General features: G+C 43.5%; 1 protein-coding gene and 2 long non-coding RNA genes across 3 annotated transcripts in view; 2 read left to right on the top strand and 1 right to left on the bottom strand.

The window, feature by feature from the left end:
* Positions 1-15,188, bottom strand: part of snapc2 (small nuclear RNA activating complex, polypeptide 2) — a 184,729-nt gene that overhangs the window by 17,975 nt on the left and 151,566 nt on the right.
* LOC134009957 (uncharacterized) lies at positions 658-3,638 on the top strand. Its single transcript, XR_009928290.1, has 3 exons — positions 658-2,678; positions 2,862-3,294; positions 3,363-3,638. It is a non-coding gene; the product is annotated as an uncharacterized LOC134009957 (long non-coding RNA).
* Positions 4,716-8,983, top strand: LOC134009876 (uncharacterized). The gene is made up of 2 exons (XR_009928277.1): positions 4,716-4,746; positions 6,314-8,983. It is a non-coding gene; the product is annotated as an uncharacterized LOC134009876 (long non-coding RNA).

Here is a 15,188-nt window from a genome sequence, read left to right as displayed (position 1 = left end):
ACATCGAGACGGGGACACTTCGGTCTCCGCACAGGACTCGTACTAATAAGGCCGCTCTCAATCGCCTTCCCTTTTTTTTGGGTGACCCAGTTGATAAGGATGGAAAGTAAAGAACAGAAGCTTTGTGTAAACCGGCCCACTTTCGGACAGCCCATCGCTCCCTCACTCGCTGTCTCTCACGACGACCTCAATAGAGGAAGATGAACGACATGCCTAAAGAGGTGAATCGATACTGAACAACATCAGTTGAGAGGGAGAGTTTGCGTAAAGACAGAGAATGGATGGAAAAAGTAGGCCTAAAACAAAGAATTCATTACTCATCGAAATGAACACAGAGGCACATAACGAAAGATCGATCTCAAGTTGCCCTCCCTCCGCCCCCTCCCCACAAAGATAAATTCTACAGGAAGAGCAACTGTAATCAACTGTCGACATGCAAACCGATGCTCACTGAGGTGGAAGGATGATTTTATTTTTGAAGAAGTCAAGTTGGACTGAAGTCTTTTTTTTTTGGGCCTGCTACTCACAAGGAAGATGTGAGAAACGTGAATCTGGTGAGGAAGAAAGAAGAGAAGAGAAGTATGCAAGCAGCCCCGTCCTCTATCCTTCACCCCCCCCAAGGCATTCACTTCACCCCCCCAATTTGGCACTTCTGCCCCCGTCCCCCGTCCCCCGTCCCCCCACCCCCTTACCAATGTAGATGTGAAATTCTCTATACATTCATGGGAAAGGTGGGTATTTTGTCTCACAAGCAGGTACATTCTCCCTTCACTCCTTCCACTTACTGTAAATGGTCTTGGAAAGAATCCTAGTTCCATCTTGAATAGAAAACAAAGAGATTACACAGCCACAAAATTAAACGTCTGTTTGGTTTAGCTGGTGAGATCTTCATGGCTCTGCAACGATTAGGTTCCTGAATGTGCCTCTGTCCAGTGTGTGTTGTCACAGATGGTAAATGGAAATCAGGTATTGGAGTTATCTCTATATTCAAAACAATGGGACTTTCAGTTCTAGCAACCCTTGTGTGTGTGTGTGTCTGTGTGTGTGTGTGTGTCTGTGTGTTGAGTGGGAACTAATCCACTATCTGCACAGTCATAGAAGCCTGGCTGTGCTTCTCATGGTCACACAGTGAAAGTATTGTTGCCGCTGCCAGTCACAGGCCACCCTGGAGAGTCCCTCGTTCGGCACTCTGATGACTTTCCAAGACCATATGGCTGGTTTGAATATCATTCACGCCCACAGCTCAGGGAGGATGTACTTGCGCGGAGGAATAATACCCACACGTATGGTATTTCACTAAATTACAAACAGGTTCTGAACAACACTGGAAATACTCACAGCTTTCCCATTCCGAAAAACAAAAATAATCAATCTGTTGCCCCCCTCCCACCCAAAAGTACCCCCCCCCAACCTCCCCCCCAAAACATGATCTAAATTATGTCCATCTCAGGAAGGACATGTCTTATTATCTACTAGTGTCCCCTTATGCCTGCCCAGAAAAGACAAACTATAAACTCTGTCACATGGGATCCATTTAGTAGTCTTTGTAGGCTGTCTGGTGAAATGGTGATTGATGTGTGGTGTCCTATGCCCTGCTAGGTGTCATCGACCCGCAGACAGAATATATGCACAGTGGTTTATGGTCACTGCAATGTTGATGTTCGTAAAATGTTTCAAGTGAATCGGTCCATAGAACAACAGGGCTCATGTTGGATGTGAGTGTGAAGGAGTACTAAACTATTTGTTGGTGTTACCCACTTTACCTGTGATATGCACCAATAGGAGACGGAATCTCAATGTTTAGCTGGTTAAGTTCAATGCTGAGTTACGTGGAAGAGTTGCGACAGTTAGGCGTCCATTTTGTAACGGGGAACACCAAGTCACAAGGGGTCCTAGCTGTTGAGCTATCACATCTGTCGGACCACAGATTTCATGTCACCTTACAGTTCGCAACTCTTCTATGTGTCTCTCACACAGGGTTATAACAATGGTGTTTCTGTATTGTTTGGAGCTTAGATTAGGCTTTGCAACCAGAGCACTAATTGGTGGGCGAGGTAAACAGGGAGGGAGAGAGGGAGGCTAGGTTGCTCAAGGTTATGGATTGGAAGTATTTGGGAGGTGAATGGGAATACATGTATTGTGTTACGAATGTCACTTCCTGTGTTAATCGCCTCCACTTCCTGTGTCAATCCCCTCTCACCTGATACAGTTGCCAACATTCCGGATTCTATCCCTCCTCCCTCAGCCCCTTAACTACTCAGATTGGTAATAATATCAAATCCTAAACTTCGATATAATCTGATCCCAAATTTGTTTCATTACACAACTGAACTTTTGTTCAAAACATCTTAAGCAACTGATAAGTGGTTGGTGAGAGGATGTGTTCCGAAAGACTGTGCTTTTTTATGTTTTATAATTGTGCACATTTTAGATTCTGTCAGATGATTTTGATTTGTTTTATAATTTGTTTCTTTCATCCACTCCCTTTTAACTCAATGAAAATCACTGTAATTTAACATCACACAGAAATTCACACTCAAAACTAACCCTCTCTCGACATGTCATCACTGATGCCTATTTTTAGCTGGATCTGGATTTAGAATGACTATATTAAAAGCCTCTGTTGTCATGACGAACTCAGATAAGACCACCGCTAGCTAGCGTTTAGCTGACAGGATGTAAAACGGGGTTGTGGCATCAACTGGGCGATCTCTCAAAGTTCATCGTTCAGCCGAAACAAGGCTGAACGATGTTGTTCTGGTCAGGCACAGCAGCTGCAGTGTAAGCCGCAAAAAAAATAATTAATTCTGTTCCACATAGCATACATATTTCCGAAAGTCCTGACCTAGTCTTGAGCGGAGTATTACTTGGTGGAGTGTTGAAGAGAGTATTGGAGTTCTAAACGGAGTGTTGAAGAGAGTATTGGAGTTATAAACAGAGTGTTGAGGGGAGTATTGAAGTACCAAGCAGTTCTCGGGACAGTCAGAGTATGGAAAGTGAAACATCCCTCCAAGTAGCCCTCTACTTTCTTCACTTGGAACAGAGACAAAGAGAAGGGGAGGTGTTGATGGATGACATGAAGGAGAAAGACAGGGTGGGGGGGGGGATAGTCATGGAGTGGAGAAACAAGAGATCGTGAGTGTGTATATCCACCCGAATGTGTGAGTGAGGTGTCGTCTGGAAACTGGAGTCAGTGTCACTGTTACCACTTTAATAATTAGGGGTCGACCGGAGTGTCTCTCGCAAGGGATTGTGGGTAGGAGCCAGACTCGAAGCTGTCGAGGACAGGAAAGCGTTGGCGAGGAACAGAGCAGGGGCGAGCGGCGAGCCTGGCGTGGAACAGAGCAGGGGCGAGCGGCGAGCCTGGCGTGGAACAGAGCAGGGGCGAGCGGCGAGCCTGGCGTGGTGATCAGCCAGCCGTTCTAACCGACTGCTGTCAGAACGTCCACGTGTTCACTTGGAACGACGCTTCATCGAGGCCGCTGCGTGCAAACGACCCCCCAAAAACGATTGTGTAACATTTTGGACGGGGGTCACATTTGGGGGATCTTAAGACGCACGTGGCTCTGCTGTTTGTGTCGAGGATGTCACACCACGGAAGGATAATATCTACCTTTTTTTTCCTCCTATGCTGCTCCTAGTATGTTTGAATGTGTGCCAAAGTGCAGGACGGAGAGGGAGAGAGAGAGTGTCAGGGAGAGAGAGAGTAGGAGGAGGGAGAAAGAGAGGGGAGAGAGGGTTAGGGAGAGAGAGAGAGGGGGAGAGAGAGAGAGAAAGAGAAAGAGGGAGAAAGTAGGAGGAGAGAGGTAGATAGAAATAGATTCCAGTGCTTTATGTGTGTATTTATATCCGTTCTGTTGTTGTCGGTTGGTCCAGGCCTTGTGATTTCTAGGGAGCATGCGAATGTCTCGAGTCTAACTTTGCTGTAATTCAGCGGGGGGAAAGAGTAAAAAATTGACATTTACGTTTTGGACAGTGTTTGACATTTTGACATTTAATATTCTGCTCTCGTCCCAGGCAGTGTGTCCTCAAACAAACTGAGGCTTTTGTCTAGATCCTCAATGGGGATGGGACAAACACACACACACACACATGCACCCACTACACACTCACTGTGGGGATGTTAGAACCACATAGCATTGACAATTTATGCACTGCTACACTATAGAGTTACAGTCCATGGCCAGTGGGATTAGGGTAAGACAGATAGACACATACACACACAACCCCAGATACACTCACTACGCACTCAGTTATGCAATCGCTTACTGTTCATGCACACACACTCGTACAGTATACAAACACACACACACGTATCTCTTGTTGGCTTATACCCCAGTGACATTGGTGCTGTCAGTTTCAAGATTCACCCTGGTCTAGTGAAAGACGACCCGGGTGGGTGACAGTGACAAACACACACACGGACACACACACATATGGACACACGGACACACACACAAACACATTCGGGCACACACACATATACACATGCACTCATACATGCATACATATACACATATATGCACGCATGTACTCACACACATTCATACATGCACGCAGACACACATCACACACACACACACCCGTGACAGTGTCTTGTTGCACTCAGCATTCAAGCCAAATGGGGCAAGAGTTCCCATACCAACCACCTGATCTCCAATTGTCACTGTAGACTTTGAATGGAAACATTGCTGAAGGGTGTGTGTGTGTGTGTGTGTGTGTGGGGGAGGGAGGGGGGGTCAGGGGGTGGGATGGTATGGACAGGAAACAGTAAGAGAAAGAAAGGTTTGTTGGATAGTTCAGATGCATCTCATGTGTAGTTATGCTGGTACATCTACTGTAGGGTTATGTGGTGGATATATCTGATCGATGGGGAGGTATGGTTTTGTGTGACAGGTGCTGAATAATGCAGAGGGTGTAGTTGTCAATCTAATGAGCAGTGATATCTCCAGTGGACTGGGTGTCAGTACAGTTCGAGAGGTTGAACGAGGGTTCAAGTGGCTAGGAAGGTTCTTTCTTGAACAGGCACACACACCCACATGCACACACTTTTCTATATGTTTTAGTAACTGACTACAACTCCCATAATGCATCATTTATACCTGAGATGTGGTTCTCTTTTATTTGTTTTCTTTTGTTCTTTTTCTCCCTGAATCCATTTAGTTATTTTGTTCAGACCCACAAATATGTCTTAAATCTGTCGGTTTTCAAATCTTAAACAAAGCCGATTGGGTAATTCAGATTTTTAATGGTCATGGACCGGGGAATTAAGGAATTGAGCAGAAAAGCACAACCAAAGCTCAACTGATTGGCAAATGTGGGTGTAAATGAAGTAATTTGCTTAGATCTCTACAGTTATAAAAGAAAGAAAATGCTGACCAACGTTAACCCCAATTTATGCTCTATGAGCCCAAACTCCAAACCAAGCCTTTTCTTCTTAATATCCTTCTGTGGAGGAATCTCTTCTGAACGAAGCAAATGTGGTATCCCACAATGCAATGCGCTTGGCCATATACATACAACTGTCATGTCGATGCCTCGATGAACTGTAAACAACTTGACTGTTGTTGTGCTTAAACGTTTCATCCTTGTGGTTGCCAAGGGAACCTGGGGTGAAGGGAGTAAATCGCAACTGGACCTGTGTGGCTTCTGTGTACATATAGCCTCTCTGTGTGCAAGCATCGTGTCATGTTCACTGACCAATCCCTGAGCAGCACAGCCCTGCATTTGTATTATTATGTAGTCTTACCATCTATCTACGTATCTTATACATACAGTATATATATATATATATATATATATATATAGAGAGAGAGAGAGAGAGAGAGAGACAGAGAGAGAGACAGAGACAGAGAGAGAGACAGAGAGAGAGACAGAGAGAGAGAGAGAGAGAGAGATGATGGCTCCATCTGACAGGAAGGAACACCAAGAACATTGTAGTTTTGTAAACGTTTGAACGCTCTAAAAAAAAGTTCTAAAAGTAGTTGCTATGCGCACTTTAGCAGGGAAAATCTACTACAAAGGCCGAATACTCAGTCTCCGGTTGCGTCTCCACGAACCCCTGTTGCCTTGGGATAAATGTTAAAAAAATGGTGGGAGGACCTTTGTTCTGTAACACTCAAACCTGATAATGGGGGAGGGAATTGTGTGTAACACCAGACGTGGTCATTCAGTTTTCTGAGCTTCCTGATCAAATTGTCAATTGTCATTCCTCAGGGGAAAACTCTTTAACTGCTTTATACTTACTATCACTTTTACAATTCAAACAGTTACAATTCGTGAAAGCTTCAAACATCAGAAGATGTAAACAAAGACGACAGTAGCCATGTCGATACAACCGCCTCAAAAGGTGGCCACCGCCCCAAATAGGTTGATGTTTCGGGTAAATTTCTAGTCGCAGACAGTCCTGCCAAAGACTCAACAGTGTTTGATATACTGTACGCCACCCTATCCCTAGAGTCGTAACACCACTGTATAACAGTTAGCACAGCTATTACACAGTTATAACAAGTTTAACATATAAAAAAGTAGGTGTCATGGCCTAAGGTGGTATTGTATATTGTATGAGGTCATTCTAAGACAGCGTCACTGTACGACCTTATCCAACAATAAAAACTCAAATTCCCTCTAAATTTATCTCGGAAATTTAACGGAAATTGAATGATGGCAATAACTGCTGTGCCTAAATGAGATTCGTAAAATAAATCTCTTTTTTTTTCGTAGTGAATTCAAGTTTAATCTGAAAAAAAGCCTTGTAAAAATGTACTAACAAATAGGCTTGTTTCAAAGCCATGGTCATTTGCTTTTCAGAATTTCAATGTTCAATGTAAAAAAAATATTCACACCTGTTGCCAACTATTTCTAGGGTCCAACTAAATGACCAATGTCTGACTCTGTTTGTTGTAAATCTCAGATGTGGGTCAGGTGACTCTCCCAGACCTGAAACACTTCCTGGTTTCACATACCCAAACTGAGGGGTCAAACAGTTTGAGGAGCCCGGAAGGGGTCAAAGGTCACGAGGGTTATCACATGTCTCCGTTGTGTTTGACCTCCCCGCAGCTGGCACGTTTCACAACCTGAGTCTCACTGTCATTCGGGCGCACCGTAAATCTGTTCCTGCTGTGTGTAGAAGCTTACATCTCACCTAGAAGTTGGCCTGTGTTAAAACGGGTTACAGCTCATCTCCACTGCTTTATCAGATGACCACTTGAAAATACTGCAACTGCATTTGTTCCTGGTATGTTCCTGGTATGTTCCTGGTCACTGGGTTTGAATTAGAGGCGCATCTTAACTACGGTTCATAGTCTAAGAGTTATTAAAATAATAATGTACGTGAGACTTATTAGTGAATGGTCAGCTGTTGGTCTGTCCAGGGGTTGACTACAGTTTTAATGCTATTCAAAGGCATTTTGTTTTTCTGATATGTTTTTCTTTTTTTTTTTTATTATTATTTTTAATGTTTTATATTTACAGTATAAACTGTACATATATATATATACCCAACTTTTGCACGCTTATTCTCAAGCGATTGATTTGAAAAGCGGAATTGAAGAAAACAAAATACAGTTGTTATTTTTATTTATTATTATTATTATTATTATTATTCAGTTTTCTGAAGAGAGAAAACAAAAAGTAATTGTGAGAGAGATGCAAAACTATTTTAAATACAATAATTTTCTAAAAAACCTTAATCCATGAGAGGTGTATTGTATGAGTTTTTTGAATGCAAAACGTGTGAATGTTGTTGTGGAGTGATGATGATGATGATGATGATGATGATGATGATGATGATGACGATGATGGGGCTCTGGGTGTCGAAATATGTGGCTAGGTTTACATTGAGTAAAGTGAATCTCAACAGTTAAGTTAACACTTAACCCAGTTATTTTATCAATTAATGTTAGTTTTGCTGTTAAGATACAATGTTTATTTTTGGTAATTTTGGCAGAAGTTATCTAGCATCTGCATTTATATAAAAGGTATAAAAGTTAATTAAGATATGTTGTTACTTGTGGTGGGAAGCAAAGTGAAGTTGATTATATATTTGGGTCAGAGTTCAGACAACGAGGCACAGAAGAGGTGGAGAACTTAAGTTAAAAGTGTTGACACACACACACTCAAAACATAACTATTTTCGGTGTAAACCTAGCCACAAACTACATCATGGGATACAATTTTTTTTAAAGGCTGTATAATCTTAAACTGCTGGCTACAAGGGGTAGTATTATATAACGTTTTTTCATTTTTTGCTTGCGTTTATATAACATTGTTGTAGTAGTTCTTGTACCCGTGTGGAAACATATATATACTTCTTTCTTACTAGATTGGATACATACTGTAGCACAACCAAGGACCCTTTTAACATTTAACAGACATAATATATAAATCGTTAAGTGTATGCACCAGTAGTTATTGTGACATTGTTTAAGAGACAAAAAAAAGCTGCAGCCTCGAAGATAGACAAACATGTGTGTAACTTGTAGAACATTGTGAAGTCATACAAACATTGTGATTGATGAAAAGCAATCTATTTTAAGTCATATAGCTGCTAATTGTGTATGTGTTATTGTAGTGGTACTTTTTGCTTTAGGAGTAAATGGTGGTTAAATGAGGATGGAGAATACTCAGTACTAAGATGCGAAATGTTAGATTAGAGACCACTTCGGACTTGTGATGATCTTGGCAGTTTCAGAACATTCTTTGTTGATTGTTTATTTACCATTTTATGTTTTTATCCCTTCTTTCTTACTTCTCTGTTTGGATTTTATTAGTTTGTTAGGTGTCGTAAAAAAAGAAAGAAAAGAAACTAGTATTTTCTGAAACTTTAAAAAAAATCAACCGCAACAAATGCATGCTAGATTGTTAGATTGCTCTTTGACATAGCAAGAGCTCGCTTTTGTGTTAGACTTTACGTCATTTTCAAGGACAAAAAGAAAAATAAGAAAAGAAAAGAAAATGCTAAAATAAACGTGGGGTGGCGAGATGTGTGTGTTTTACAGAGGGGAAACAACTAACTAACACACAAGAGTGACGTCACTCTTACACTGGTCCACGCATCACGAACAGCAGGCTGACTCAGAACACACCTGTAGTGTAAAACATACAAATCAGAACCACTGCACACAAAACAGACTTGACACTTTTTTATTGACCAATGAACACGAAAGAAATGTCAATGACCAACACATACTGCACACAAGCTCATTTTGGGTTTACGGTGAATGTGTGTGCAAAGGTAAAGCACGGCAGGAAATGGGTTTGCAAATACAGGAAATGGTTGTTGAAATACAGGAAATGGATGTTGAAAGACAGGAAATGGGTTTGCAAATACAGGAAATGGATGCGTAAATACAAGAAATGGCTATGCAAATACAGGAATTTATATGCAAACGCAGGCAATGTGTAACCAAATACACGAAATGGACGCAAATACAGGAAGAAGGTATGTCACATGGGTTCGGCATTTAAGACCTAACCACCTTTACTTTGTTAACCAATCACAGAACAACCCAAAGCGCATTTATCCCACAATGCACCGGGGTAGACTTAGCAAAACCCGGCAGGCATACGCAACACTCCAGCTGTTGACTTAGGATTCATCACACAGGTTCATCACACCATCCATGACATTACCTAAATTTGTCCTCCCATTTGTTCACTTGCCACTGCCTGGCGACGTTGCCTGGCGACGTTGCCTGGCGACGTTGCCCCTACCACTCAGTGGGTATGAAATGCTGGGTTGATCACGGAGCACCACGACATGTAGCCAGGTCAGAAGCGTGTGTTGACAGATGGGGGGCGCCGCTAGGGCTTCTGGGCCCCCCGGCTAATTTGTACTCCAGGCCCCAAAATCTAAACCATACAGCTGAGTACGGGGTTCTGCTGGGCCCCCTGTGTGACCAGGGCCCTTAGAATCGTCCTAATCCTCCCCCCTACACCGTAATGGCATACCAGGAAAAGTGTGTGTCTGTGTGCATGCGTGTGTAGTGTGTATGTGTGCATAGTGTGTATGTGTGCATGCGTGTGTGAGAATGAAATCGAAAGAATGAAAGGGAAAGAGACAGAGGAGAGGGTGTGTGTCGTGAGGTATTACACACGCACAGCTGAGCAGATCACGAAACCCTACCCCACACGCCCAGTACCCGGGAGGTGGTTTGGTGTTTTTCCATCTGGGTACCTGGTAATGGAACATGTGTCGCTCTTGACGATTGCTCTCTGTCATGTGACTTTGTACATTACTCTCACGTTCCCTTCTGTGTCTCTATCTCCCTCATTCTCTATCTCTCTCACTCAGTCTCTCACTCATTCTCTCACTCACTCATTCTCTATCTCTCTCATTCTCAATCTCTCTTATTCATTCTCTCTCTCACTCATTCTCTCAGTCACTCATTCTCTCACTTACTCATTCTCTCACTCACTCACTTATTCTCTCTCTCACTGATTCTCTCTCTCTCACTCATTCTCTATCTCTCTCACTCATTCTCTCTCCCACTCATTCTCTATCTCTCTCACTCATTCTCTCTCTCGCTCCGTTTCCCCTTATTTTTCCCCCTCCCTGTCTTTATAAAAAAAACAGAGACATAGATGTGATCGACAGAGAGATGCAGCAGAGAGATGCAGCAGAGAGATGCAGCAGAGAGATGCAGCAGAGAGATGCAGCAGAGAGATGCAGCAGAGAGATGCAGCAGAGAGATGCAGCAGAGAGATGCAGAAGAGTTACATTAGCACGTCCCTGTTCAATACTTATCCTCTCAGGATAAGGGGGGGAAATCCTGGTTTGAACTGTATTCAACTCAAACACTCAATTATGGTTAAAAGCCAGTTCTTTTAAACAGTAAAACTGTTATTAACTGACATTAAACACAACGTTATATATATAAGACTGTGTGGAATATCTATGGTGACTGTAACGAGATTCGAACACCATGTGATTTTGAGTGCTGGTTAGTGTATGGAAAGACTCAAAGAGGATGAAAGGGGTTGTCATGCCAATTTAACAGCAAAACGGAAATAGAAAAGGACCGAAAGGTCGATAACAAATGGCAGCCGTTTCTGACCCGCAGTGTCGCGGAGTCAGACGGGGTCTTCCAGGTCCAACTGCCCCCCACCTGTTCTCTAGTTAATGCCCTAAAAGGAGGCCCTTTCACTGGGGACAGGCCCATCCCGCACCCCTCTCTCCCCCGGGCATTGTAATTGAACCCTGGTTCAAGAGAAAAGGGTGGGGGGTGAAATTAAGCCTTCGTTTAACCCTTGTGCTGCCTTCGGGTCACATGACCCAAAGGTTTATAACGAACCATCGTTGTGTTTACCCAATTTTACCCAATACAAAAACAAATACAAATAATTTTATTTTTACCTTTGCAATGTGGGGGATCTGAGACAGCCCAACGGTGAAAAGAAAATGCTTCACTTTGTTTTTGTATGCTGTAAATTTGTCGCAATACGACGGTGGGTCACAATGACTGATGGGTCACAATGACCCGAAGATAACACAAGGGTTAAGTGATCTTGTTTATCCATGCACCTATCGCTATAAGCTAGCAGGCTCTGCTGCATGCGTACAGAAGTGTTCATGGCAACGGAAGACCTTCTTTGAGGTCAGAAAGAAATCCAGAGGGTTCCAGAAGGATGTGAAGAATCCGAAACCTTGAGGTTCTGTATAGAACCCTTTATACCGAGGATTCTTTAACCGTCACCAAGGGATTTATAGAGTGCTCACTTTTATGTCTTAAGGGGGGATGGGATGAAGGGAGGAGGGAGGGAGGGAGGAGGGAACCAGCTGGGAGAGAGAGAAGGGGGGCTGGGTAGTGAAGAAGGACTGGAAGGGTTTGGTTTTTTTTAATAATTGAAATGGAATGTTTCTAAACCAAGTTTGGATCACCCGTGGGGACAAACACTTCTCCTCGCCCTAGATGCTAACGCTAACCCTGCCCTGTCGCTAACTACTGGTTGTTGGTGAACGTTTCGATGCCCTCTTGTCCGCCTCGAAACCTACATCCATGATCTGGTCTGTTGTTAGCAACGGTCGTTCCAGCTGGTGGTATCCTGGCTGGTTGAGACAGAGGCAGCCCTACGAGGACACATCTGATCTGTCACCAGAACCACATCTGGTCTGTCACCAGAACCACACACGGTTAGTTACTCACACGGTTAGGAGGGTGAGGGCAGATGGTGTGCTGGAGGGACCTGGTAACATGGTTCTTTATGACGTAAATGGATCAGCGGAATCCGGGCAGAACAGTTTGACTTCCTTCCATTCATTCAACATCCTTAAAGGCGCATTACAAATGCAATTTTGTATTATTATAATTATTAATGCACCATTCATTGATTTAACGTTTTACAAGTCTTTATTTTATCAAGCCATTAGTAGGAAGGAATTAGAGTTGGTAAGTGTGGTTAGGTTTTCAGGGAGGGTCTAAACTATTCATCTCTCTGCATAAATGTGTTCTGCTGCTTTGCACCAACCAAAACTGGGATCCAACATGGCAACCAACCCTGAATGTTGAGTGGGTTTAGTTCGAACTTGTTTCTTGACATTGTGACTGTTTCTTTCCCAGTCTGAATGACCGAGAATCCGTCTGGTGAACTGAGCACACCGCAGTTCTGGAGAGCTGTGAATTATCCTTGCTGCCCCAGAAATAGCTCTGGCCTTGCATCCTGCTAAGCAGAAACGTATTTAGGCACTAGACAGATTCTTCTCATGCCACATACTTGACAACCTGGAGGAGCGATCCACAATGAGAATCACTCATAATAGGAACCCATGCTTTAGTTCTGTAAATATCTCACAACTGGGATCAAGTTTTACTTCTACAAGAATCATGATGTCATAATAAGAATGGAGTTTTAGTTCACAAGAATCATGATGTCATAATAAGAATGGAGTTTTAGTTCACAAGAATCATGATGTCATAATAAGAATGGAGTTTTAGTTCACAAGAATCATGATGTCATAATAGGAATGGAGTTTTAGTTCACAAGAATCATGATGTCATAATAAGAATGGAGTTTTAGTTCACAAGAATCATGATGTCATAATAAGAATGGAGTTTTAGTTCACAAGAATCATGATGTCATAATAGGAATGGAGTTTTAGTTCTACAAGAATAATGATGTCATAATAGGAATCTAATCCTCAAACATCTAATCTAATTCTTTACATTAGAAGCTGAAGGGGGACAACTGACTGTGCTTGAATTATGCGGATGTATGTACACACACATTCACACACACACACGCAAAAACTGACAACCTAATAAAAAACCTTACCGTTAAGGGTACAAATACCCACAACAACAAACAAACAAATACATCACTGCTGGTCACACACACAAACACACACACACAGAATGAGTAACATGTCACATGAGTTTGAACGCCCTGGATTCCTGGAGCGAGCACACAGCCTCTCCTGCCACCTCTTCCCAGTGACACCCCAAGGTTGTATAATACCACTGGACCAAACAATATCCCAGTGGAATTTTCCTCTCTCACCCCACCCCCCCCTCCCCCCTCACTTCCTCCTCCTCCTCTCTTCCCATTCTGCCGTGGGGGGAGGGGCGGAATGCTGATTGGAAGGTTGTGTGTGTGCGTGCTTGTGGTGGAGGGGGTGTGTGTGTGTGTGTCGCGGTTTGAGAGTGTGTGCGTGCGGGAATTCGTGTGTGAGCTGGCTTGCGTGTGTGTGTGTCGGTGCACGTGTGGTTTGAGAGTGTGTGCGTGGCATGTGTGATTTAGGTTGTGTTTGTGTCAGCTTGTGCATGTGGGTGTGTGCATGTATGCTAGTGTGTGTGTGTATGCTAGCTTGTGTGTGTGTCCTACAGTGTGTGTATGTGTGCTAGTGTGCAGGTGCACTAGTGTGTGTGTGTATGCTAGTGTGTGTGTGGGTGTGCCCCAGTGTGTGGGTGTGCTAGTGTGTGTGTGTGCTAGCGTGTGTGTGTCGTACAGTGTGTGTGTGTCCTACAGTGTGTGTGTGCTATAGTGTGTGTGTGCTAGTGTGTGTGTGCTAGCGTGTGTGTGTGCTAGTGTGTGTGTGTGCTAGTGTGTGTGTGTGTGTCCTACAGTGTGTGTGTGTGCTAGTATGTGTGTGTCCTACAGTGTATGTGTGCTATAGTGTGTGTGTGCTAGTGTGTGTGTGCTAGTGTGTGTGTGTGTGCTAGTGTGTGTGCATGCACTAGTGTGTGCGCGCATGAGCCACTATGGCCCCGTCCCCTCAGCTGGCAGGCTCTCTCTTGCCCCTGGCAGCCATGCCAAGCACATGTCAGCCCATTAGAGGAGAGAAGCAGAGAGGGGAAGGGAGGACGAGGAAAGGATGAAACCAAGACAAGGGGATGGAGGGATGATATAGCATGGGAAGCTTATGTAACAGACGATGAACTTGCGTTACCTCTCACACACACACACACACACACACTCGCATACAAGCTCTCTTTCTCTGTCACACATACACACATACAAGCTGTCTTTCTCTCACACACAGAGACTCTCTATTTCACCTTCCTTCTCTCTCTCTTTCTCACACACGCATACAAGCTCTCTTTCTTACACACACACACACTCTCTTTTTCACACACATACACACATTTACTATCTTTCACACACATGCATACATACAAGCTTTCCTTCTCTCACACACACACACACACACACACACACACACACACACACACTCTCTTTTTCACACACATACACACATTTACTATCTTTCACACACATGCATACATACAAGCTTTCCTTCTCTCACACACACACACACACACACACACTCTCTTTTTCACACACATACACACATTTACTATCTTTCACACACATGCATACATACAAGCTTTCCTTCTCTCACACACACACACACACACACACTCTCTTTTTCGCATTGCCTCTCTCTCTCCCTCTCTCACACACTCATTTTCTCACACAGAAGATCTGTCTCATGCACATGCACAAACACAAGCTCTCTCTCTCTCTCTCTCTCTCTCTCTCTCTCTCACACACACAGCCACACACTCCTTCATTGTGGTGAGCAGCTTGAAGGAGGGTTTGACAGAGAAGATAAAACAAGACTGGGATAAAGAGGAGAGACAGGGGGAGAAAAGGAGAGAAAAAAGGAGAAATGTGAAAGGGGGGAGATTGAGAGAGGAAGAGATAGACAGCAGGGAGGGAGGGAAGGAGAGAAAGAGAGGGGGAGGGAA

Source organism: Osmerus eperlanus, chromosome 23, assembly GCF_963692335.1.
Source record: "Osmerus eperlanus chromosome 23, fOsmEpe2.1, whole genome shotgun sequence".
Lineage (NCBI taxonomy): Eukaryota > Metazoa > Chordata > Actinopteri > Osmeriformes > Osmeridae > Osmerus > Osmerus eperlanus.
The sequence above is the reverse complement of the archived record's forward strand: the minus strand, read 5'-3'. Positions and strand labels throughout refer to the sequence as shown.